Here is a 26,346-nt window from a genome sequence, read left to right as displayed (position 1 = left end):
CCTCCGACAGTGCGGCGTTCCCTCAGTACTGACCCTCCGACAGTGCGGCGTTCCCTCAGTACTGACCCTCCGACAGTGCGGCGTTCCCTCAGTACTGACCCTCCGACAGTGCGGCGCTCCCTCAGTACTGACCCTCCGACAGTGCGGCGCTCCCTCAGTACTGACCCTCCGACAGTGCGGCGCTCCCTCAGTACCGACCCTCCGACAGTGCGGCGTTCCCTCAGTACTGACCCTCCGACAGTGCGGCGCTCCCTCAGTACTGACCCTCCGACAGTGCGGCGCTCCCTCAGTACCAACCCTCCGACAGTGCGGCGCTCCCTCAGTACTGACCCTCCGACAGCGCGGCGCTCCCTCAGTACTGACCCTCCGACAGCGCGGCGCTCCCTCAGTACCGACCCTCCGACAGTGCGGCACTCCCTCAGTACCGACCCTCCGACAGTGCGGCGCTCCCTCAGTACCGACCCTCCGACAGTGCGGCGCTCCCTCAGTACCGACCCTCCGACAGTGCGGCGCTCCCTCAGTACCGACCCTCCGACAGTGCGGCGCTCCCTCAGTACCGACCCTCCGACAGTGCGGCGCTCCCTCAGTACCGACCCTCCGACAGTGCGGCGCTCCCTCAGTACCGACCCTCCGACAGTGCGGCGCTCCCTCAGTACCGACCCTCCGACAGTGCGGCGCTCCCTCAGTACCGACCCTCCGACAGTGCGGCGCTCCCTCAGTACTGGGCACTGGGGGAGTGTCGGCCTGGGATTACGGGGCTCGAGTCTCTGGAGTGGGGGCTCGAACCCACGACCTTCTGACTCAGAGGCGAGAGAGAGAGACCCACTGAGCCATGTTTAATCAGAGGGCTCAAACCCTCTCCCACTCGACCCTGCTCCCCCCATTGTTTGGGCCTTAGTGATTTGTCCCTCCCTCGGGCTGCCTGCCGTCCTGTATTTCGAGCCCGGGAACATAACACCAACCGTGAAAAACACAAACTCTCAGACAAGCCGGCCTCACAGAAAGTGCTTCACATCTTTCAGCATCTCAAACCAACCTTCTCGTTCCGCAGTGAGCGTCTAACTGTCCCCCAGTGAGTCTTTAACTCGCCCCCAACTGATATGTAAATACCCTGTCCCACCAGCCTCCAACGTTCCCTCCCTGATATCCTCCGGTGGCCCCCCAGCTGCCCCCTTGTCCTGCCCCCCCGTCTCCCACCCTCGCGAGAGGCAGCGGTCGGTGACTGTGCCACCTCTGTGTCACAGAGATGCCCATGGATTCCCCAGTAACCAAGAGGGAGGAGGAGATCGTTACACTGACACGCAAACTCACAGGAAGCTGTGAGCGGGGACTCTCCCTCGCTGGGGACACATTCCCCCACTCCCCCCACCTCCAACTCTCTCCGACAGCCTCTTCCTTCCTTCTAAAGGCAGACAGGGAGGGGCTGCAGCAAAGTCCCCAGCCCCCAGTGAGAGTCGGTGTGTGTGGGACCCGTACCCCAGTGAGAGTCGGTGTGTGTGGGACCCGTACCCCAGTGAGAGTCGGTGTGTGTGGGACCCGTACCCCAGTGAGAGTCGGTGTGTGTGGGACCCGTACCCCAGTGAGAGTCGGTGTCTGTGGGACCCGTACCCCAGTGAGAGTCGGTGTGTGTGGGACCCGCACCCCAGTGAGAGTCGGTGTGTGTGGGACCCGTACCCCAGTGAGAGTCGGTGTCTGTGGGACCCGTACCCCAGTGAGAGTCGGTGTCTGTGGGACCCGTACCCCAGTGAGAGTCGGTGTGTGTGGGACCCGTACCCCAGTGAGAGTCAGTGTGTGTGGGACCCGTACCCCAGTGAGAGTCGGTGTGTGTGGGACCCGTACCCCAGTGAGAGTCGGTGTCTGTGGGACCCGTACCCCAGTGAGAGTCGGTGTGTGTGGGACCCGTAGCCCAGTGAGAGTCGGTGTGTGTGGGACCCGTACCCCAGTGAGAGTCGGTGTGTGTGGGACCCGTACCCCAGTGAGAGTCGGTGTGTGTGGGACCCGTACCCCAGTGAGAGTCGGTGTGTGTGGGACCCGTACCCCAGTGAGAGTCGGTGTCTGTGGGACCCGTACCCCAGTGAGAGTCGGTGTCTGTGGGACCCGTACCCCAGTGAGACGGTGTGTGTGGGACCCGTACCCCAGTGAGAGTCGGTGTCTGTGGGACCCGTACCCCAGTGAGAGTCGGTGTCTGTGGGACCCGTACCCCAGTGAGAGTCGGTGTCTGTGGGACCCGTATAACTCTGAGGTTTCCCGTTTCTGCTGCCGGCTCCCTCACTAATAAAGAAACCGAGTTAATCGCCCTCACTGTAACAGACTGGGAGTGTTCAGGCCCTGACTGATACCGAAAGTTCACACACTCATTTATTGCGCTGCGTAAACCCACCCATCGCCCGCTCATTCTCGGGGCGCATGATCTGCACACAATCCAATCAATCTCCCCCCGCGCCCTGTGTTACTGACTGTATCTCTACTGATATTAATCCCTCTCCCTCACACTGTCACTCAGTAACCCCTCTCTCCCCAGCGCCCTGTGTTACTGACTGTATCTCTACTGATGTTAATCCCTCTCCCTCACACTGTCACTCAATAACCCCTCTCCCCCCAGCGCTCTGTGTTACTGACTGTATCTCTACTGATGTTAATCCCTCTCCCTCACACTGTCACTCAGTAACCCCTCTCTCCCCAGCGCTCTGTGTTACTGACTGTATCTCTATTGATGTTAATCCCTCTCCCTCACACTGTCTCTCAGTAACCCCTCTCCCCCCAGCGCCCTGTGTTACTGACTGTATCTCTACTGATGTTAATCCCTCTCCCTCACACTGTCACTCAGTAACCCCTCTCTCCCCAGCGCCCTGTGTTACTGACTGTATCTCTACTGATGTTAATCCCTCTCCCTCACACTGTCACTCAGTAACCCCTCTCCCCCAGCGCCCTGTGTTACTGACTGTATCTCTACTGATGTTAATCCCTCTCCCTCACACTGTCTCTCAGTAACCCCTCTCCCCCCAGCGCCCTGTGTTACTGACTGTATCTCTACTGATGTTAATCCCTCTCCCTCACACTGTCTCTCAGTAACCCCTCTCCCCCCAGCGCCCTGTGTTACTGACTGTATCTCTACTGATGTTAATCCCTCTCCCTCACACTGTCACTCAGTAACCCCTCTCCCCCAGCGCCCTGTGTTACTGACTGTATCTCTACTGATGTTAATCCCTCTCCCTCACACTGTCGCTCACTAACTTCTCTCTGTCCTTTACCTCAATGCTGTAATGACTATTTTCTGTTGGAGGTGGGCTGTTTCTAACCATGCTGTGCTGGGAAGAGATGGGTTGAATTGGGCTTGGAATTTCAATGTCGAGTTTGACATGTTGGGCAGGCCCATCTCCTCGGGGTGCTGTTGGTGTCTCTCATTCCCCAGTGCTGTCTCCTGAGGAAGGAGAGAAGGCGAGAAGGAGAGATGGAGAGACAGAGAGAAGGAAATCAGGAGAGATGGAGATCAGGGTGTACAGGACACACTTTCAAAATTTGCATATCACACAAAACTTGGAAGTGTAGTGAACAGTGAGGAGGATAGTGATAGACTTCAAGAGGATATAGACAGGCTGGTGGAATGGGCGGACACGTGGCAGATGAATTTTAATGCAGAAAAATGCGAAGTGATACATTTCAGTAGGAAGAATGAGGAGAGGCAATATAAACTCGAGGGCACAACTCTAAAAGGGGTACAGGAACAGAGAGATCTGGGGGTATATGTACACAAATCGTTGAAGGTGGCAGGGCAGGTTGAGAAAGTGGTTAAAAAAGCATATGGGATCCTGGGCTTTATAAATAGAGGCACAGAGTCCAAAAGCAAGGAAGTCATGATGAACCTTTATAAAACACTGGCTCGATCACAACTGGAGTATTGTGTCCAGTTCTGGGCACCGCACTTTAGGAAAGATGTGAAGGCCTTAGAGAGGGTGCAGAGGAGATTTACTAATATGATTCCAGGGATGAGGGACTTTAGTTTCGTGGATAGACTGGAGAAGCTGGGGTTGTTCTCCTTAGAACAGAGACGGTCGCAAGGAGATTTGATCGAGGTGTTCAAAATCATGAAGGGTCCAGACAGAGTAGATAGAGAGAAACTGTTCCCATTGGCGGAGGGGTCAAGAACCGGAGGACACAGATTTAAGGTGATTGGCAAAAGAACCAAAGGTGACATGAGGAAAAACTTTTTTACACAGCGAGTGGTTAGGATCTGGAATGCACTGCCCGAGGGGGTGGTGGAGGCAGATTCAATCATGGCCTTCAAAAGGGAACTGGATAAGTACTTGAAAGGAAAAAATTTGCAGGGTTACGGGGATAGAGCGGGGGAGTGGGACTAGCTGGATTGCTCTTGCAGAGAGCCGGCAAAGGACTCGATGGGCTGAATGGCCTCCTTCCGTGCTATGATCAGGAGAGAAGAAAAGGTGGGGAGCAGGAGATCAGGAGGTGATGTCCCGAGTTATGTCAGTCCAGGGACAGAGGCCGGGATAAGCCAGTCGCTAGATCGGCTTTGGCAAGCTGCGCGGCCCCCCCCCGGGCGTGTAGCCGCTTCGCTGTCGTCTGGGTCGCAAGGAGACGGTGCCAGGGACTGTCCGGAAATTCCCCCCTCGACCCCCGCCCCACGGCTGACTGTCCAACCTGAGCCTCAGCCCACGCGCTGAGGGAGGGGGAGGTGAAGCCAGCAGCTCAGGCTCCGGTGAGGCCTACGCAGCTGCTAAAAGCCTGCAGCCTCGTCATCTCTCCGCGCCCCCTCGCACAGCCTCGAAACGGTGCCTGACGGAGAGGCGGGCGACTTGAGTCCGATCGCAGGGCTCCCAAACACACAGAAACCACCACTATAATCGTCCGACACTTTGTCAACTTGCTCTTGTATTATGCGCCTTACCTCAAATATTTGTCACACTCTTTATTATAATTAGGGAGTTTTCCGACCACTTGTTTTTTGTGTGATTCTATGACAAGTGGGAGGCTAAATTCAGGCAGTGTATGAGAGAGGTGCCTGTTGGTGTCAGTGACCCTTGTTACTGTGAACTGTGATTAAGAGGGAGTCACAGCCATCTGGTTCTTATTCAAAGGTATGGCATTTAAACTCAAATTACCCTCCCCTCTCCTGAGAGTGCCGACTCTCATTGGGGTACGGGTCCCACAGACACCGACTCTCACTGGGGTACGGGTCCCACAGACACCGACTCTCACTGGGGTACGGGTCCCACACACACCGACTCTCACTGAGGTACGGGTCCCACAGACACCGACTCTCACTGGGGTACGGGTCCTACACACACCGACTCTCACTGGGGTACGGGTCCCACACACACCGACTCTCACTGGGGTACGGGTCCCACAGACACCGACTCTCACTGGGGTACGGGTCCCACACACACCGACTCTCACTGGGGTACGGGTCCCTCACACACCGACTCTCACTGGGGTACGGGTCACGCAGACACCGACTCTCACTGGGGTACAGGTCCCACAGACACCGACTCTCACTGGGGTACGGGTCCCACACACACCGACTCTCACTGGGGTACGGGTCCCACACACACCGACTCTCACTGGGGTACGGGTCCCACAGATACCGACTATCACTGGGGTACAGGTCCCACACACACCGACTCTCACTGGGGTACGGGTCCCACAGACACCGACTCTCACTGGGGTACGGGTCCCACAGACACCGACTCTCACTGGGGTACGGGTCCCACAGACACCGACTCTCACTGGGGTACGGGTCCCACACACACCGACTCTCACTGGGGCACGGGTCCCACACACACCGACTCTCACTGGGGATGGAGCCTGTTCATTTTCTGCTCTGTTTTTTTGGTACCTCATTGGACAAGGCACTGACACACACCATCTTGGGTGCCCATGTTTCCTGTGTGATATGGCACCTGATTGTAACATTTGATTCTCACTAAGTTCTTACAGGATGTGAGTGGTACAATTCGCATGTCCTGTGACTTTACAAAGAACTGGCCTTTAATGGGTGAGTGCGGTGGGGGATAAACATTAGATCATTTGGTAATAATGCTGCTGCGGGTTCGAACAGATGCTCTCTGCCATCTTAGGAATTGCACTGAAACCCACTTCGCTGGGAGACTTCAAACACCAACAGTGTGGCAGGGATCAGAATCCTACTGATTCTCGCTCGACATAAAGACTGCGTCACTTCACCCGCTGCCTGAGGGCACTGGTTCTCAGTGAGTTAAAGGGAGAGAGAGAGAGATAGGGAGATGGAAAGATAGATAGATAGAGAGAGAGAGAGAGAGAGCGATGGATAGATAGATAAATAAATAGAGAGATCGAGAGAGAGAGCGATCGATAGAGAGAGAGAGCGATGGATAGATTGAGAGAGATCGAGAGAGAGAGCGATAGATAGATAGATAAATAAATAGAGAGATCGAGAGAGAGAGCGATAGATAGAGAGAGAGATCGATGGATAGATAGATAGAGGGAGAGCGATGGATAGAAAGAGAGAGAGATAGATTCATAGAGAGAGAGATAGATTGAGAGAGAGAGTGATAGAGAGATAGAGAAAGAGATAGATTTTTTTTTATTTGTTCATGGGATGTGGGCATCGCTGGCGAGGCCGGCATTTATTGCCCATCCCTAATTGCCCCTTGAGAAGGTGGTGGTGAGCCGCCTTCTTGAACCGCTGCAGTCCGTGTGGTGAAGGTTCTCCCACAGTGCTGTTAGGAAGGGAGTTCCAGGATTTTGACCCAGCGACGATGAAGGAACGGCCGATATATTTCCAAGTCGGGATGGTGTGTGACTCGGAGGGGAACGTGCAGGTGGTGTTGTTCCCATGTGCCTGCTGCTCTTGTCCTTCTAGGTGGTAGAGGTCGCGGGTTTGGGAGGTGCTGTCGAAGAAGCCTTGGCGAGTTGCTGCAGTGCATCCTGTGGATGGTACACACTGCAGCCACAGTGCGCCGGTGGTGAAGGGAGTGAATGTTTAGGGTGGTGGATGGGGTGCCAATCAAGCGGGCTGCTTTATCTTGGATGGTGTCGAGCTTCTTGAGTGTTGTTGGAGCTGCACTCATCCAGGCAAGTGGAGAGTATTCCATCACACTCCTGACTTGTGCCTTGTAGATGGTGGAAAGGCTTTGGGGAGTCAGGAGGTGAGTCACTCGCCGCAGAATACCCAGCCTCTGACCTGCTCTTGTAGCCACAGTATTTATATGGCTGGTCCAGTTCAGTTTCTGGTCAATGGTGACCCCCAGGATGTTGATGGTGGGGGATTCGGCGATGGTAATGCCGTTGAATGTCAAGGGGAGGTGCTTAGACTCTCTCTTGTTGGAGATGGTCATTGCCTGGCACTTGTCTGGTGCGAATGTTACTTGCCACTTATCAGCCCAAGCCTGGATGTTGTCCAGGTCCTGCTGCATGCGGGCTCGGAATGCTTCATTATTAGATAGAGAGATAAATAGATACAAAGATAGATAGATGGATAGATAGATAGATAAAGAGAGAGATAGAGAGTGAGAGAGAGAGAGATAGATAGATAAAGAGAGAGATAGATAGAGTGATAGAAAGAGATAGATAGTGAGAGTGGTAAATAGATACAAAGATAGATAGATGGATAGATGGATAGACAGACAGATAATGAATGAGTTTTAGTAAAACTTTAAAAGCAGCAATACCTCCCATAGTGCCTCTAACACAGTAAATGTCCTGGGGGTGAGCTCGATATTGACGTCAGTCACTGTTACACTTTCCGTGACGTGACTTTAAAGGGACATGCCAGGTTAATAATTCCACTGTGACTCCCCCTTGTGAAAAATACATCTCTATACTAGTGAACATCCAGTGTGGGCACACACACTGTTCACACACATTACTTCTTGTTGTCACAATTGTTGGTCTCACTTTTTGTCAGCATTTACCATTGTGAACCCCAAATCAACACATCCCATTCAATTTTGTTATGTCAACCGTCACGGTGCAGTTGCAAGCTTTGGCCATTAGGTGGCTCTGTGGAGGGGGTTTCTGCAGGTATTCTCCTGGCTCTTGTGTATATACAGAAAAAACTTATATTCATTAACTGACCCTGGGCAATTCCAGTGGATGTCCATTAGCGAATTTTGGAATGTGCAACATGAACGTACAAAGATGTTACATGTAATTTCAAGGGCAATGTCTGTATCATAGAATCTTACAGCACAGAAGGAGGCCATTCGGCCCATCGTGCCTGTGCCGTCTCTTTGAAAGAGCCACGCAATTAGTCCCACTCCCCCCCTGCTCTTTCCCCCGTAGCCCTGCAAATTTTTCCCCTTCGAATATTTATCCAATTCCCCTTTTGAAAGTTATTATTGAATCTGCTTCCACCGCCCTTTCAGGCAGCGCATTCCAGATCAGAACAACTCGCTGCGTAAAAAAACATTCTCCTCATCTCCCCCTCTGGTTCTTTTACCGATTATCTTAAATCTGTGTCCTCTGGTTACCGACCCTCCTGCCACTGGAAACAGTTTCTCCTTATTTACTCCATCAAAACCCCTCATATGAAATTCTTCTGGTTAACATTCTAATGGAGACCCATTTATTTGGTCTCATGGCCGTTGGTCCATCCCCCCGATTCCCATCGCTCCACCATTGGCGGCCGTGCCTTCAGCTGCCTGGGCCCTAAGCTCTGGAATTCCCTCCCTAAACCTCTCCGCCTCTCTCTCTCCTCCTTTAAGACTCTCCTTAAAAAACCTCCCTCTTTGACCAAGCTTTTGGTCGCCTGTCCTAATATCTCCTTATGTGGCTCGGGAGTCAAAGTTTGTTTGATAATCGCCTCGGGGATGTGAAAGGCGCCATATAAAGGCAAAATCCTTGTTCTTTACTCATCCCTCCTCTTGAAACGAAATCGGTGAAGCTGAAAGGGAATTGGATAAATATTTGAAGGGGAAAAAATGTGCAAAGCTGAATATTAGTTGCACATTCAAAATTCACCATTCTGCAAACTTCAGCCCCAATCTGAAAGTTGAGGGTATGTTAGTATATATTTTTTCTGTGTGTGTGTGTTTTTGGACGGGGAAGGGGGTTTACAAACTGTTCTGATGCCCTCATCATCCCTGAAACACATCTTCAAGCTGCTGCTATTGTAATCTGCGGTGGGTGTGATTGACACTTGCAGAGAGAGAGAGATTGAGTTGAATGAACGAACGAACGCCCCCTGGATTACAATAGGACAGTATCGAGAAGCTGGAGGGCCGAAGAGTCCCGCACAAGGCGAGCTCCTGAAAACGTCTCTAACCTTCAGATGGGAACACCTGTGAGTAGCAAATCCATTCCCAAAAGACCAGCTCCAATCCCCGGGATTGGAAATTCCCAGTGAAGGGGGGAAAAAAAAGTTTGATCAAACTTTGGCAAAACTTTTTTTTCCCCCTCAAACGCGAATCTTTTGATGACTTTAACACTTCATTAGGAATTGCAGAATTATCAGAAGTGTGAAAGTTGAGGCGGGGGACTTGCTGCGATTTTTATCCGCGTTTGGGACGTCCTGAGTTCAGTTATTTTTTTGGTGAGTTTCTGATCTGAAATTGTACAGTCGCGTTTTATTTGGACCGAAATCGACCAAGAAATGAGTCTGTTTTATGGGTTGTTCTGGAGAGATGTACTTTCTGTCCAACTGAATATATCTACAACAAAAAATAAGAAACGGAATTGCAGTTTCAGATTGTTTAAACCTGCCGAGGGTGTGGTGTCTGTTAATCTGATTGATTCAGGTGAAAATGAAACAGAGAGACAGGAGAGTTATAATTGAGTCTGTTACATAGCGAGTTCCTCTCTCGGAAATTAGTAGATACTTTGTTGTGTTATCTCTGTGCAAAATAAAAAATCTTTGCAGGAAACTCTATTTGGTTTTAACCAATCTCTCCCCTTTCCTGAAGACACCGACTCTCACTGGGGTACGGGTCCCACAGACACCGACTCTCACTGGGGTACGGGTCCCACACACACCGACTCTCACTGGGGTACGGGTCCCACACACACCGACTCTCACTGGGGTACGGGTCCCACAGACACCGACTCTCACTGGGGTACGGGTCCCACACACACCGACTCTCACTGGGGTACGGGTCCCACACACACCGACTCTCACTGGGGTACGGGTCCCACACACACCGACTCTCACTGGGGTACGGGTCCCACACACACCGACTCTCACTGGGGTACGGGTCCCACAGACACCGACTCTCACTGGGGTACGGGTCCCACAGACACCGACTCTCACTGGGGTACGGGTCCCACAGACACCGACTCTCACTGGGGTACGGGTCCCACAGACACCGACTCTCACTGGGGTACGGGTCCCACAGACACCGACTCTCACTGGGGTACGGGTCCCACGGACACCGACTCTCACTGGGGTACGGGTCCCACGGACACCGACTCTCACTGGGGTACGGGTCCCACGGACACCGACTCTCACTGGGGTACGGGTCCCACGGACACCGACTCTCACTGGGGTACGGGTCCCACAGACACTGACTCTCACTGGGGTACGGGTCCCACACACACCGACTCTCACTGGGGTACGGGTCCCACAGACACCGACTCTCACTGGGGTACGGGTCCCACACACACCGACTCTCACTGGGGTACGGGTCCCACGGACACAGTTATCCTGTGCTACAATCCACCTGTCTCACTGACTCTCAGATCGAGGCAATTTTATCAGTTCCGATGTCAATTGGAGAATGAGTTCGAGGGTCGGCGACCAAATGTTTCCTTCACTGAGAGAGGGAAGTGAGCCCTGTCAAACTTTATAACCAGAACTGGGGGCCATAAATATAAGATAGTCACTAATAAATCCAATAGGGAATTCAGGAGAAACTTCTTTCCCCAGAGAGTGGTGAGAATGTGGAACTCGCTCCCACAAGGAGTAGTTGAGGTGAATAGTGCAGATGGATTTAAGGGGAAGCTGGATAAACACATGAGGGAGAAAGGAATAGAAGGATATGGTGATAGGGTGAGAGGGAGTAGGGAGGGAGGAGGCTCGTGTGGAGCATAAACACCGGGATAGACCAGTTGGGCCGAATGGCCTGTTTCTGTGCTGTACATTCGATGTAAACTACCTGCTCAAACATCCCATTTCCCTCTTTTTTCTCCTACAAGATTTTGATCTCATTGAACACAGACTTAAAAAAAGTTGTCTCAAATTTAATTGTGCCCCATAATCCGGACCGACACTCCCAGTGCCAGTACTGAGGGAGCGCCACACAGTCGGAGGGTCTGTACTGAGGGAGCGCCGCACTGTCGGAGGGTCAGTACCGAGGGAGCGCTGCACTGTCGGAGGGTCAGTACCGAGGGAGCGCTGCACTGTCGGAGAGTCAGTACTGAGGGAGCGCTGCACTGTCGGAGGGTCAGTACTGAGGGAGCGCTGCACTGTCGGAGGGTCAGTACTGAGGGAGCGCTGCACTGTCGGAGGGTCAGTACTGAGGGAACGCTACACTGTCGGAGGGTCAGTACTGAGGGAGCGTTGCACTGTCGGAGGGTCAGTACTGAGGGAGCGTTGCACTGTCGGAGGGTCAGTACTGAGGGAGCGCCGCACTGTCGGAGGGTCAATACTGAGGGAGCGCTGCACTGTCGGAGGGTCAGTACTGAGGGAGCGCTGCCCCGTCGGAGGGTCAGTACTGAGGGAGCGCTGCCCCGTCGGAGGGTCAGTACTGAGGGAGCGTTGCACTGTCGGAGGGTCAGTACTGAGGGAGCGCTGCCCCGTCGGAGGGTCAGTACTGAGGGAGCGTTGCACTGTCGGAGGGTCATTACTGAGGGAGCGCTGCACTGTCGGAGGGTCAGTACTGAGGGAGCGTTGCACTGTCGGAGGGTCAGTACTGAGGGAGCGCCGCACTGTCGGAGGGTCAATACTGAGGGAGCGCTGCACTGTCGGAGGGTCAGTACTGAGGGAGCGCTGCACTGTCGGAGGGTCAGTACTGAGGGAGCGTTGCACTGTCGGAGGGTCAGTACTGAGGGAGCGTTGCACTGTCGGAGGGTCATTACTGAGGGAGCGCTGCACTGTCGGAGGGTCAGTACTGAGGGAGTGTCGCACTGTCGAAGGTGCCGTCCTTTGGATGAGACGTTAAACCGAGGGCCCCGTCTGCCCCTCTCAGGTGGATGCAAAAGATCCCACGGCCACTATTTTGAAGAAGAGCAGGGGGGAGTTCTCCCCGGTGTCCTGGGGCCGATATTTATCCCTCAACCAACATCACTAAAAACAAAACAGATGATCTGGTCATTTATCACATCGCTGTTTGTGGGATCTTGCTGTGCACAAATTGGCTGCCACGTTAAAACAGTGATTACACTTCATAAAGTATTTCATTGGCTGTCCTGAGGTGGTGAAAGGTGCTGTATAAATGCAAGTCTCTCTTTCCCTTCCCTTTCCCTTGAACTATCTTTCTTTCTGGATGGCTGAAGGTGGGAGAAGGTTTGTTAACTAACCGAAGATGTGTTGACGTCAGAGAGCTGGGGCTGTGGGGAACTGCTCAGTTTTGCTAACTCAATGGGAGATTATTTTTACCCCAGTCGAATTTGCATGAGAAATGTCAGCAAACGTCCGAGTGAGACCAACACTTCAAATTATTATCAGGCATGTAAATGAGGGTGGTGATCATCCAGAAACTGTGCGACTCATCAGGTTATTGGTGAGTCTGGCGAGAGAGGGAGAGGGAGAGAGAGGGAGAGGGACGAGTCAGTGTCAGCCTGTGACTGTACGTTTGTGGGTTTCTGTTCTTGCGAGGAAATGGAAACTTTGTGAGGTTAGATCTCGGGAAGCAACGAGAGGGGTTTCGTCGACCTGAGAGGGGGCTGTTTAGCAGAGACTGACGGTTGAGACACTCTGTCTCCTGGTGTGTTAGAAACAAGAAAGGAAGACGTTTATTGAGTGAGTTACAGACTGGAATCTAATCGAGGGGTTCGGGGGGGTTTATACATAGAATAATATAACAGGGAAGTCATGTCTGACAAATTTGCTTGAGTTCTTTGAGGATATAACGTACAAGGTGGATAAAGGGGAACCAGTGGACGTAGTGTATTTCGACTTCCAGAAGGCATTCGACAAGGTGCCACATAAAAGATTATTGCTCAAGATAAAGAATCACTGGATTGGGGGTAATATTCTGACATGGGTGGAGGATTGGTTATCTAACAGGAAGCAGAGAGTTGGGCTAAACTGTTCATTCTCGGACTGGCAACCAGTAGCCAGTGGTGTTCCGCAGGGGTCGGTGCTGGGTCCCCAACTCTTTACAATCTATATTAACGATTTGGAGGAGGGGACCGAGTGTAACATATCAAAGTTTGCAGATGATACAAAGATGGGAGGGAAAGTAGAGAGTGAGGAGGACATAAAAAACCTACAAGGGGATATAGACAGGCTGGGTGAGTGGGCGGAGATTTGGCAGATGCAATACAATATTGGAAAATGTGAAGTTATGCACTTTGGCAGGAAAAATCAGAGAGCAAGTTATTATCTTAATGGTGAGAAACTGGAAAGTACTGCAGTACAAAGGGATCTGGGGGTCCTAGTGCAAGAAAATCAAAAAGTTAGTATGCAGGTGCAGCAGGTGATCAAGAAGGCCAACGGAATGTTGGCTTTTATTGCTCGGGGGATAGAATATAAAAACAGGGAGGTATTGCTGCAGTTATATAAGGTATTGGTGAGACCGCACCTGGAATACTGCATACAGTTTTGGTCTCCATACTTAAGAAAAGACATACTTGCTCTCGAGGCAGTACAAAGAAGGTTCACTCGGTTAATCCCGGGGATGAGGGGGTGGACATATGAGGAGAGGTTGAGTAGATTGGGACTCTACTCATTGGAGTTCAGAAGAATGAGAGGCGATCTTATTGAAACATATAAGATTGCGAAGGGGCTTGATCGGGTGGATGCGGTAAGGATGTTCCCAAGGACAGGTGAAACTAGAACTAGGGGGCATAATCTTAGAATAAGGGGCTGCTCTTTCAAAACTGAGATGAGGAGAAACTTCTTCACTCAGAGGGTAGTAGGTCTGTGGAATTTGCTGCCCCAGGAAGCTGTGGAAGCTACATCATTAAATAAATTTAAAACAGAAATAGACAGTTTCCTAGAAGTAAAGGGAATTGGGGGTTACGGGGAGCGGGCAGGAAATTGGACATGAATTTAGATTTGAGGTTAGGATCAGATCAGCCATGATCTGATTGAATGACGGAGCAGGCTCGAGGGGCCGATTGGCCTACTCCTGCTCCTATTTCTTATGTTCTTATAACAGATACCCGGGAGTGAGTTACAGACTGGAATCTAATCGAGGGGTTCGGGGGGTTTATATATAGAATAACAGATACCCAGGAGTGAGTTACAGGCTGGAATCTAATCGAAGGGTTCGGGGGGTTTATATATAGAATAACAGATACCCGGGAGTGAGTTGCAGGCTGGAATCTAATCGAGGGGTTCGGGGGGTTTATATATAGAATAACAGATACCCGGGAGTGAGTTACAGACTGGAATCTAATCGAGGGGTTCGGGGGGTTTATATATAGAATAACAGATACCCGGGAGTGAGTTACAGGCTGGAATCTAATCGAGGGGTTCGGGGGGTTTATATATAGAATAACAGATACCCGGGAGTGAGTTACAGACTGGAATCTAATCGAGGGGTTCGGGGGGTTTATATATAGAATAACAGATACCCGGGAGTGAGTTACAGGCTGGAATCTAATCGAGGGGTTCGGGGGGGGTTTATATATAGAATAACAGATACCCGGGAGTGAGTTACAGGCTGGAATCTAATCGAGGGGTTCGGGGGGTTTATATATAGAATAACAGATACCCGGGAGTGAGTTACAGACTGGAATCTAATCGAGGGGTTCGGGGGGTTTATATATAGAATAACAGATACCCGGGAGTGAGTTACAGGCTGGAATCTAATCGAGGGGTTCGGGGGGGGTTTATATATAGAATAACAGATACCCGGGAGTGAGTTACAGGCTGGAATCTAATCGAGGGGTTCGGGGGGTTTATATATAGAATAACAGATACCCGGGAGTGAGTTACAGACTGGAATCTAATCGAGGGGTTCGGGGGGTTTATATATAGAATAACAGATACCCGGGAGTGAGTTACAGGCTGGAATCTAATCGAGGGGTTCGGGGGGGGTTTTTATCGAATAACAGATACCCGGGAGTGAGTTACAGGCTGGCATCTAATCGAGGGGTTCGGGGGGGGTTTTTATAGAATAACAGATACCCGGGAGTGAGTTGCAGGCTGGAATCTAATCGAGGGGTTCTGGAGATTCCCAGGGTGTTGTACAGGCAGCAACGAGGTGAAACTAAAGGGCGGAATCAGAAGAAAATCCGTTGACTGCAAACCTCTCGCGGACAGAGACACTCCCACGAGTCGTAACGAATCTTACCACAACCTGTAACCGACTCGCATTCCTCGCTGCTTGCCAACAGTTACCCAGTAACACGCCTCTCACCATAACAGCTACCAGCGTACCACACCCACACACCAACCTTGTCTCACCCTTCCTGCTCGAGAAAGCATCCAAACAACTGAGCTGGAGCTCTCCTCTGTGTCTGACCTGCTCGCCCCCATCCGAGAGAGAGGAGTCCTTTGTCCCTTTTGTGTGTGTGTGTGTGTGTGTGTGTGTGTGGGCTGGTATTTTACCCCAGGTCCCAGAGGTGAAAGGTTGGGGGTCGTGTATCTAAAACATGCCCTCGCGTGCTGCATGCTGGCTGCTCGAAGCCGCCAGGCTCGAAGGTGCCTTCTGGGTAGCGGAGACCGTCGCGCCAAGGAGCAGGAGAGAGAGGAAAAGATCTATTTCACGAGAGCAAGCGCGACAGCACCCACAGAGCGGTTACTAATCTCTGGAGTTTGCGTTGAGAGCGTGGGCTGGAGATGTACAGTCTCTGCGTTTCCTGTTATTGCTTGCTGTCGTGTAATGGTTTCGGATCAAGCAGCACCCGCAGTCAGAAGCTTCAGTCGGGGCCCCGCCGGGCGGGGTCGAGCGTCTAGAGCAGGAGAGCGAGACGCGCGATGAGCAGCTCGTGACTCTGGGGAAAGGAGGTGAAGAAAGACCGTTGCGTTCACGTAGCGCCTTTCACCGCCTCAGGACGTTCCCCAAGCACTTGACAGCCAGTGAACCCCTTTCTGGAGTGTGGCCACTGTTGTAATGTAGCGGCAGCCAAATTGCGCACAGCAAGATCCCACAAACAGCACTGGGATGAATGATCAGATCATCCGTTTTTTTTTCAGAGGGATAAATATTGGAGGTTGAGGCCAGTCACGTTTAAGAGTCTGGATCCCAGGTGAGGAGATACTTGATCCCATCGACTGCACCTTGGAGCCACAGGTAGGGTATACAGACCCTGCCCCACTCCTCCCAAACCCCAACATTTATCATTCAGGAGGACTGGTTCCAGGACCTCAGTTGCTGGATCCTCAGACGACCCCCACCCACGCCCCCCAACTTTGGAGATGCAGCTGGATCTTGGGGCCGTCACCAGGTTCAGATACCGAAGAGGGAAAGGAAGGAGTCTCTGAACCCTCACAGACCAGGGTCGAAACTCACCCAATGCGACCTCGCAATTGGAGGATTGGGCAGGGCATGGGGTCAGATTCTGACCTTTCACCCGATATTTATCCCTCAACCAGCATCACTTTTTTAAAAAAAAAACAGATGATCCGGTCATTTCTCACGTTGCTGTTTGTGGGATCTTGCTGTGCGCAAATTGGCTGCCGCGTTTCCTACATTACAACAGTGACCACACTTCAAAACGTACTTCATTGGCTGTAAAGCGCTTTGGGACGTCCTGAGGTCGTGAAAGGCACGATAGAAATGCAAGTCTGTCTCTCTCTCTTCTTTCTCTCTCTTTTTCTCTCTCTCTCTCTCTCTCTTTCTCTTACTTACCTAGATTCAAGTTCAGCCTCCAACAGAAGAGACGTTGTTGACAGCAAGGATCAAGGGTCCCACAGTACAAACAATCTCGAAATCAGCACTGAACACCAATCATAATCACACAGGCCCTGGGAGTGTTTGATGGGACAGTGTAGAGGGAGCTTTACTCTGTATCTAACCCTGTACCTGCCCTGGGAGTGTTTGATGGGACAGTGTAGAGGGAGCTTTACTCTGTATCTAACCCTGTACCTGCCCTGGGAGTGTTTGATGGGACAGTGTAGAGGGAGCTTTACTCTGTATCTAACCCTGTACCTGCCCCGGGAGTGTTTGATGGGACAGTGTAGAGGGAGCTTTACTCTGTATCTAACCCTGTACCTGTCCTGGGAGTGTTTGATGGGACAGTGTAGAGGGAGCTTTACTCTGTATCTAACCCTGTACCTGTCCTGGGAGTGTTTGATGGGACAGTGTAGAATCATAGAATCATAGAAGTTTACAACATGGAAACAGGCCCTTCGGCCCAACATGTCCATGTCGCCCAGTTTATACCACTAAGCTAGTCCCAATTGCCTGCACTTGGCCCATATCCCTCTATACCCATCTTACCCATGTAACTGTCCAAATGCTTTTTAAAAGACAAAATTGTACCCGCCTCTACTACTGCCTCTGGCAGCTCGTTCCAGACACTCACCACCCTTTGAGTGAAAAAATTGCCCCTCTGGACCCTTTTGTATCTCTCCCCTCTCACCTTAAATCTATGTCCCCTCGTTATAGACTCCCCTACCTTTGGGAAAAGATTTTGACTATCTACCTTATCTATGCCCCTCATTATTTTATAGACTTGTATAAGATCACCCCTTAACCTCCTACTCTCCAGGGAAAAAAGTCTCAGTCTATCTAACCTCTCCCTATAAGTCAAACCATCAAGTCCCGGTAGCATCCTAGTAAATCTTTTCTGCACTCTTTCTAGTTTAATAATATCCTTTCTATAATAGGGTGACCAGAACTGTACACAGTACTCCAAGTGTGGCCTAACTAATGTCTTGTACAACTTCAACAAGACATCCCAACTCCTGCATTCAATGTTCTGACCAATGAAACCAAGCATGCCGAATGCCTTCTTCACCACCCTATCCACCTGTGACTCCACTTTCAAGGAGCTATGAACCTGTACTCCTAGATCTCTTTGTTCTATAACTCTCCCCAATGCCCTACCATGAACGGAGTAGGTCCTGGCCCGATTCGATCTCCCAAAATGCATCACCTCACATTTATCTAAATTAAACTCCATCTGCCATTCATCGGCCCACTGGCCCAATTTATCAAGATCCCGTTGCAATCCTAGATAACCTTCTTCACTGTCCACAATGCCACCAATCTTGGTGTCATCTGCAAACTTACTAACCATGCCTCCTAAATTCTCATCCAAATCATTAATATAAATAACAAATAACAGCGGACCCAGCACCGATCCCTGAGGCACACCGCTGGTCACAGGCATCCAGTTTGAAAAACAACCCTCTACACCCACCCTCTGTCTTCTGTCGTCAATCCAATGTTGTATCCAATTGGCTACCTCACCTTGGATCCCGTGAGATTTAACCTTATGTAACAACCTACCATGCGGTACCTTGTCAAAGGCTTTGCTAAAGTGCAGAGGGAGCTTTACTCTGTATCTAACCCGTGCTGTACCTGCCCTGGGAGTATTTGACGGGACAGTGTAGAGGGAGCTTTACTCTGTATCTAACCCTGTACCTGCCCTGGGAGTGTTTGATGGGACGGTGTAGAAGGAGCTTTACTCTGCATCTAAGCCTGTACCTGCCCTCGGAGTGTTTGATGGGACAGTGTAGAGGGAGCTTTACTCTGTATCTAACCCTGTACCTACCCTGGGAGTGTTTGATGGGACGGTGTAGAAGGAGCTTTACTCTGCATCTAAGCCTGTACCTGCCCTCGGAGTGTTTGATGGGACAGTGTAGAGGGAGCTTTACTCTGTATCTAACCCTGTACCTTTTTTTTTATTCGTTCATGGGATGTGGGCGTCGCTGGCGAGGCTGGCATTTATTGCCCATCCCTAATTGCCCTCGAGAAGGTGGTGGTGAGCCGCCTTCTTGAACCATTGCAGTCCGTGTGGTGACGGTTCTCCCACAGTGCTGTTAGGAAGGGAGTTCCAGGATTTTGACCCAGCGACAATGAAGGAACGGTGATATATTTCCAAGTCGGGATGGTGTGTGACTTGGAGGGGAACGTGCAGGTGGTGTTGTTCCCATGCGCCTGCTGCTCTTGTCCTTCTAGGTGGTAGAGGTCGCGGGTTTGGGAGGTGCTGTCGAAGAAGCCTTGGCGAGTTGCTGCAGTGTATCCTGTGGATGGTGCACACTGCAGCCACAGTGCGCCGGTGGTGAAGGGAGCGAATGTTTAGGGTGGTGGAGGGGGTGCCAATCAAGCGGGCTGCTTTATCTTGGATGGTGTCGAGCTTCTTGAGTGTTGTTGGAGCTGCACTCATCCAGGCAAGTGGAGAGTATTCCATCACACTCCTGACTTGTGCCTTGTAGATGGTGGAAAGGCTTTGGGGAGTCAGGAGGTGAGTCACTCGCCGCAGAATACCCAGCCTCTGACCTGCTCTCGTAGCCACAGTATTTATATGGCTGGTCCAGTTAAGTTTCTGGTCAATGGTGACCCCCAGGATGTTGATGGTGGGGGATTCGGCGATGGTAATGCCGTTGAATGTCAAGGGGAGGTGGTTAGACTCTCTCTTGTTGGAGATGGTCATTGCCTGGCACTTATCTGGCGCAAATGTTACTTGCCACTTATGAGCCCAAGCCTGGATGTTGTCCAGGTCTTGCTGCATGCAGGCTCGGACTGCTTCATTATCTGAGGGGTTGCGAATGGAACTGAACACTGTGCAGTCATCAGCGAACATCCCCATTTCTGATCTTATGATGGAGGGAAGGTCATTGATGAAGCAGCTGAAGATGGTTGGGCCTAGGACACTGCCCTGAGGAACTCCTGCAGCAATGTCCTGGGGCTGAGATGATTGGCCTTCAACAACCACGACCATCTTCCTTTGTGCCAGGTATGACTCCAGTCACTGGAGAGTTTTCCCCCTGATTCCCATTGACTTCAATTTTACTCGGGCTCCTTGGTGCCACACTCGGTCAAATGCTGCCTTGATGTCAAGGGCAGTCACTCTCACCTCACCTCTGGAATTCAGCTCTTTTGTCCATGTTTGGACCAAGGCTGTAATGAGGTCTGGAGCCGAGTGGTCCTGGCGGAACCCAAACTGAGCATCGGTGAGCAGGTTATTGGTAAGTAAGTGCCGCTTGATAGCACTGTCGACGACACCTTCCATCACTTTGCTGATGATTGAGAGTAGACTGATGGGGCGGTAATTGGCCGGATTGGTTTTGTCCTGCTTTTTGTGGACAGGACATACCTGGGCAAATTTCCACATTGTCGGGTGGATGCCAGTGTTGTAGCTGTACTGGAACAGCTTGGCTAGAGGCGCAGCTAGTTCTGGAGCACAAGTCTTCAGCACTACAGCTGGGATGTTGTCGGGGCCCATAGCCTTTGCTGTATCCAGTGATACAGAGTAAAGCTCCCTCTACACTGTCCCGTCAAACACTCCCAGGGCAGGTACAGGGTTAGATACAGAGTAAAGCTCCCTCTACACTGTCCCATCAAACACTCCCAGGGCAGGTACAGGGTTAGATACAGAGTAAAGCTCCCTCTACACTGTCCCATCAAACACTCCCAGGGCAGGTACAGGGTTAGATACAGAGTAAAGCTCCCTCTGCATTGGGAGTGTTTGATGGGACAGTGTTGAGGGAGCTTTACTCTGTATCTAACCCGTGCTGTACCTGCCCTGGGAGTGTTTGATGGGACAGTGTAGAGGGAGCTTTACTCTGTATCTAACCCTGTACCTGCCCTGGGAGTGTTTGACGGGACAGTGTGGAGGGAGCTTTACTCTGTATCTAACCCTGTACCTGCCCTGGGAGTGTTTGATGGGACAGTGTAGAGGGAGCTTTACTCTGTATCTAACCCTGTACCTGCCCTGGGAGTGTTTGACGGGACAGTGTGGAGGGAGCTTTACTCTGTACGATATGTAACTAACCAGTTCAAAGTGAAAATTTCATAGAAATCGGAAATTCATAGCCAGCAAGGGGGGGGAGAGAGAGAGAAAGAGACAGACAGACAGACAGACAGAGATAGAGCGATTTCCTTTATCAATGGTATATATTTATCCTGCAACTCAGAGAGAGAGAGAGAGAGAGATGGAGAGACACTGGATGAGAATACTCAGTGTTTGTAAAGCAGGCTCTGGAACTGCAGGCTGGAAGCTTGGTTTCTCCTTTATATTCAGAACAGTGAGCATTTGAAAAAGTGCAGTCCTCTCCCCATTGCATTCAATGCAGTTTGTGGTGTGCGGCAGATGCTGGTGATATTTTTTGCATTGTGCAGACTCCTCGCCCAGTCATGCTGTGCAGGGGTTAATCCACAACGTTTACAGCACACTCTGAGATGGTGAGGCAGCCCCAATACTGTATACTGACTATAACCTCAACAGACAGACTGTGAAATAACACTCAACACTTCAAGATAAGAACAGTTAGTGCTTCATCTCAACCTCACAACTACAAGCTCGAGAAACCACCGGAAATAGAAGTCAATGAAGATATAACCCCCCCTCCCCGAACCCCTCGATTAGATTCCAGCCTGTAACTCACTCCCGGGTATCTGTTATTCTATATATAAACCCCCCGAACCCCTCGATTAGATTCCAGCCTGTAACTCACTCCCGGGTATCTGTTATTCTATATATAAACCCCCCGAACCCCTCGATTAGATTCCAGTCTGTAACTCACTCCCGGGTATCTGTTATTCTATATATGAACAGGTGAGCAGGTGACCAAAAGCTCGGTCAAAGAGGGAGGTTTTAAGGAGAGTCTTAAAGGAGGAGAGAGAGAGGGGGAGAGGTTTAGGGAGGGAATTCCAGAGCTTAGGGCCCAGGCAGCTGAAGGCACGGCCGCCAATGGTGGAGCGATGGGAATCGGGGGATGTGTAAGAGGCCAGAATTGGTGGAGCGCAGAGATCTCGGAGGGTTGTAGGGGCTGGAGGAGGTTACAGAGATAGGGAGGGGGGGCGAGGGGGCCGTGGAGGGATTTGAACACGAGGATGAGAATTTTAAAATCGAGGCGTTCCCGGACAGGGAGCCAGTGTAGGTCAGCGAGCACAGGGGGTGATGGGTGAACGGGACTCGGTGCGAGTTAGGATACGGGGCGGCAGAGGTTTGGATGAAGGAGAGGAGGGCCAATGAGAAGCCAAAAGAGAAGGGGGAAAGCAGCTCAGTTCAGTGCTGAGTGGAGTCGGAGGGGAGGGAGAGGTCGAGTGCGTTCAGTATCGAATCGAAACAGACTGCTGATGATTTGCAGAGAAGGAAGAGAAACAGATTTATTAATCACAGAAACACACATCGAGTGGGTCAGATTGAATCACTGTTACATCCAACTCCACCGGAACTGTTTCAAAACACAGCCCACCCTGACCCGCCAGAAGGGAGCACCGAGTCCAGTGAATACTTAGCACATTTTGTAGTCATTCTTGTATTCGATATTTTGGTTAACAGATGACTGGCAGTGTGAAAGCAGTAGAGATATTGTGCTCACACCTTTCATTCGCTTGTGTCACTAATTTCTTGGCTAATGTGTGTGCCCATTGGGTGCGGAGCTGACATGGTCTAATCCCACCTACCCACCTTCTCCCTCAATCCCACCTACCCACCTTCTCCCTCAATCCCACCTTCTCCCCATCTCCCTCAATCCCACCTTCTCCCCATCTCCCTCAATCCCACCTTCTCCCCATCTCCCTCAATCCCACCTTCTCCCCATCTCCCTCAATCCCACCTTCTCCCCATCTCCCTCAATCCCACCTTCTCCTCATCTCCCTCAATCCCACCTTCTCCCCATCTCCCCCAATCCCACCTTCTCCCCATCTCCCCCAATCCCACCTACCCACCTTCTCCCTCAATCCCACCTTCTCCCCATCTCCCTCAATCCCACCTTCTCCCCATCTCCCCCAATCCCACCTACCCACCTTCTCCCTCAATCCCACCTTCTCCCCATCTCCCTCAATCCCACCTTCTCCCCATCTCCCTCAATCCCACCTTCTCCCCATCTCCCTCAATCCCACCTTCTCCCCATCTCCCTCAATCCCACCTACCCACCTTCTCCCCATCTCCCTCAATCCCACCTTCTCCCCATCTCCCTCAATCCCACCTTCTCCCCATCTCCCTCAATCCCACCTTCTCCCCATCTCCCCCAATCCCACCTACCCACCTTCTCCCTCAATCCCACCTTCTCCCCATCTCCCTCAATCCCACCTTCTCCCCATCTCCCCCAATCCCACCTACCCACCTTCTCCCTCAATCCCACCTTCTCCCCTTCTCCCTCAATCCCACCTTCTCCCCATCTCCCTCAATCCCACCTACCCACCTTCTCCCCATCTCCCTTAATCCCACCGATTTACCTTCTCCCTCAATCCCACCTTCTCCCCATCTCCCTCAATCCCACCTTCTCCCCATCTCCCTTAATCCCACCGATTTACCTTCTCCCTCAATCCCACCTTCTCCCCATCTCCCTCAATGCCACCTACCCACCTTCTCCCTCAGTCCCACCGACCCACTTTCACCCCATATCCCTCAATCCCACCGACCCACTTTCAGTCCCTTCTCTCTCTCCACACATACATCGTGTATGCTCTTGACTCTATTTACACTCTCCCCTTCAATGTCTTACCCCGGTGACTTATCCCACAACTTAATCCCCGCCTTTGGGTGATAATGTTGGCCTCTGTCTTCTCTTCTTACCCCCAACTTCCTCATTTTTAACCCGTATCCCCTTGGGGTTTTAAACCCTTCACCGCAGGGAACAATTTACCCGGATCAAATTTGTCCAATTTTCTGGAAAGATCCCACCCAATCCCATCATGCCACCTGTTCAACTGGCAGTAGATGTGTGATGAGGGGGAAAGGGTTAACATTGTGGAAAAGAAAGAAAGGCTTTCATTTCTCCAGCGTCTTTCTCCAGCGTCTTTCACCACCTCAGGACGTCCCAAAGCGCTTTACAGCCAATGAAGTACTTTTTGAAGTGTGGTCACTGTTGTAATGCAGGAAACGCGGCAGCCAATCTGCGCACAGCAAGATCCCACAAACAGAAATGTGATAATGACCAGATCATCTGTTTTTTTTAGTGATGTTGGTTGAGGGATAAATATCGGCCCCAGGACACCGGGGAGAACTCCCCCCTGCTCTTCTTCAAAATAGTGGCCGTGGGATCTTTTACATCCACCTGAGAGGGGCAGACGGGGCCTCGGTTCAACGTCTCATCCGAAAGACGGCACCTCCGACAGTGCAGCGCTCCCTCAGTACTGACCCTCCGACAGTGCGGCGCTCCCTCAGTACTGACCCTCCGACAGTGCAGCACTCCCTCAGTACCGACCCTCCGACAGTGCGGCGCTCCCTCAGTACCGACCCTCCGACATTGCAGCGCTCCCTCAGTACCGACCCTCCGACAGTGCAGCGCTCCCTCAGTACCGACCCTCCGACAGTGCAGCGCTCCCTCAGTACCGACCCTCCGACAGTGCAGCGCTCCCTCAGTACCGACCCTCTGACAGTGCAGCGCTCCCTCAGTACCGACCCTCCGGCAGTGCAGCGCTCCCTCAGTACTGGGGTCGGTGCTGGGTCCCCAACTCTTTACAATCTATATTAACGATTTGGAGGAGGGGACCGAGTGTAACATATCAAAGTTTCCAGATGATACAAAGGTGGGAGGGAAAGTAGAGAGTGAGGAGGACATAAAAAACCTACAAGGGGATATAGACAGGCTGGGTGAGTGGGCAGAGATTTGGCAGATGCAATACAATATTGGAAAATGTGAGGTTATGCACTTTGGCAGGAAAAATCAGAGAGCAAGTTATTATCTTAATGGCGAGAAACTGGAAAGTACTGCAGTACAAAGGGATCTGGGGGTCCTAGTGCAAGAAAATCAAAAAGTTAGTATGCAGGTGCAGCAGGTGATCAAGAAGGCCAACGGAATGTTGGCTTTTATTGCTCGGGGGATAGAATATAAAAACAGGGAGGTATTGCTGCAGTTATATAGGGTATTGGTGAGACCGCACCTGGAATACTGCATACAGTTTTGGTCTCCATACTTAAGAAAAGACACACTTGCTCTCGAGGCAGTACAAAGAAGGTTCACTCGGTTAATCCCGGGGATGAGGGGGCGGACATATGAGGAGAGGTTGAGTAGATTGGGACTCTACTCATTGGAGTTCAGAAGAATGAGAGGCGATCTTATTGAAACATATAAGATTGTGAAGGGGCTTGATCGGGTGGATGTGGTAAGGATGTTCCCAAGGATGGGTGAAACTAGAACTAGGGGGCATAATCTTAGAATAAGGGGCTGCTCTTTCAAAACTGAGATGAGGAGAAACTTCTTCACTCAGAGAGTAGTAGGTCTGTGGAATTTGCTGCCCCAGGAAGCTGTGGAAGCTACATCATTAAATAAATTTAAAACAGAAATAGTTTCCTAGAAGTAAAGGGAATTAGGGGTTACGGGGAGCGGGCAGGAAATTGGACATGAATTTAGATTTGAGGTTAGGATCAGATCAGCCATGATCTTATTGAATGGCGGAGCAGGCTCGAGGGGCCGATTGGCCTACTCCTGCTCCTATTTCTTATGTTCTTATGTACCGACCCTCCGACAGTGCAGCGCTCCCTCAGTTCTGGCACTGGGGAGCATCGGCCTGGGATTATGGGGCTCGAGTCTCTGGAGTGTGGGCTCGAACCCACGACCTTCTGACTCAGAAGCGAGAGAGCGAGAGAGCGAGAGAGCGAGCACTCCCCACTGAGCGAGGGCTGAGGGACGTCATACAGTCAGTGGTGAGACTCCTTGCGTGTCATTCGAGGCAGGACAACAAGACACTAGTGTGTGGGCTGGAGTGAAACCCACAGCAAGGCTGACCTCTTGCAAACATCAAACGCTGTTGGTGACTGAGAGTTCCCATCATGTTTTTTGCTCGCTTAATGAAGGGCCCAGAGTGGAGATCCACCAACCAAGGTTTTCTCAGCTCAGAGGTTTTAGACGATGCAGTGACTCAGAGGGGCAAGTGCAGAAGCATTGCACAACACCCTCTGGTCACGAGAACCCCCACTTTAAATCTACTGTCTTGTGGCTTTCCTTCAAAGTACTGCACCGAGCCAAATGGGCAGCTCAAATTTCAGTCACGGAAATGTCTCCCCATTCACTCCCGCTGTAGAAAATCCCGTTCCTGTACCTGACCCGTACCCCAGTGAGAGTCGGTGTCTGTGGGACCCGTACCCCAGTGAGAGTCGGTGTCTGTGGGACCCGTACCCCAGTGAGAGTCGTTGTCTGTGGGACCCGTACCCCAGTGAGAGTCGGTGTGTGTGGGACCCGTA

At 51.4% G+C, this 26,346-nt stretch overlaps 1 protein-coding gene across 4 annotated transcripts in view; it reads left to right on the top strand.

Annotated features, from left to right (window-relative positions):
- The window catches only part of LOC137306246 (zinc finger and BTB domain-containing protein 16-like), a 62,641-nt gene that overhangs the window by 11,877 nt on the left and 24,418 nt on the right, over window positions 1–26,346 (top strand). Inside the window, exon 1 of one of the 4 annotated variants that reach the window (XM_067975388.1) lies at window positions 9,198–9,277. The exons of 1 other annotated variant lie outside the window; for it this stretch is intronic. The gene's annotated coding sequence lies outside the window, so the exon portion shown is untranslated. Of the gene's footprint in view, window positions 1–9,197; window positions 9,278–16,216; window positions 16,335–26,346 lie in introns of those variants that run through there. 2 more of the 4 variants (XM_067975390.1, XM_067975389.1) reach the window with 2 other exon arrangements.

The sequence above is a fragment of the Heptranchias perlo genome, chromosome 42 (assembly GCF_035084215.1).
Source record: "Heptranchias perlo isolate sHepPer1 chromosome 42, sHepPer1.hap1, whole genome shotgun sequence".
Classification (NCBI taxonomy): domain Eukaryota; kingdom Metazoa; phylum Chordata; class Chondrichthyes; order Hexanchiformes; family Hexanchidae; genus Heptranchias; species Heptranchias perlo.
Note: the sequence above shows the minus strand (reverse complement) of the source record. Positions and strands in the feature narration are given on the sequence as shown.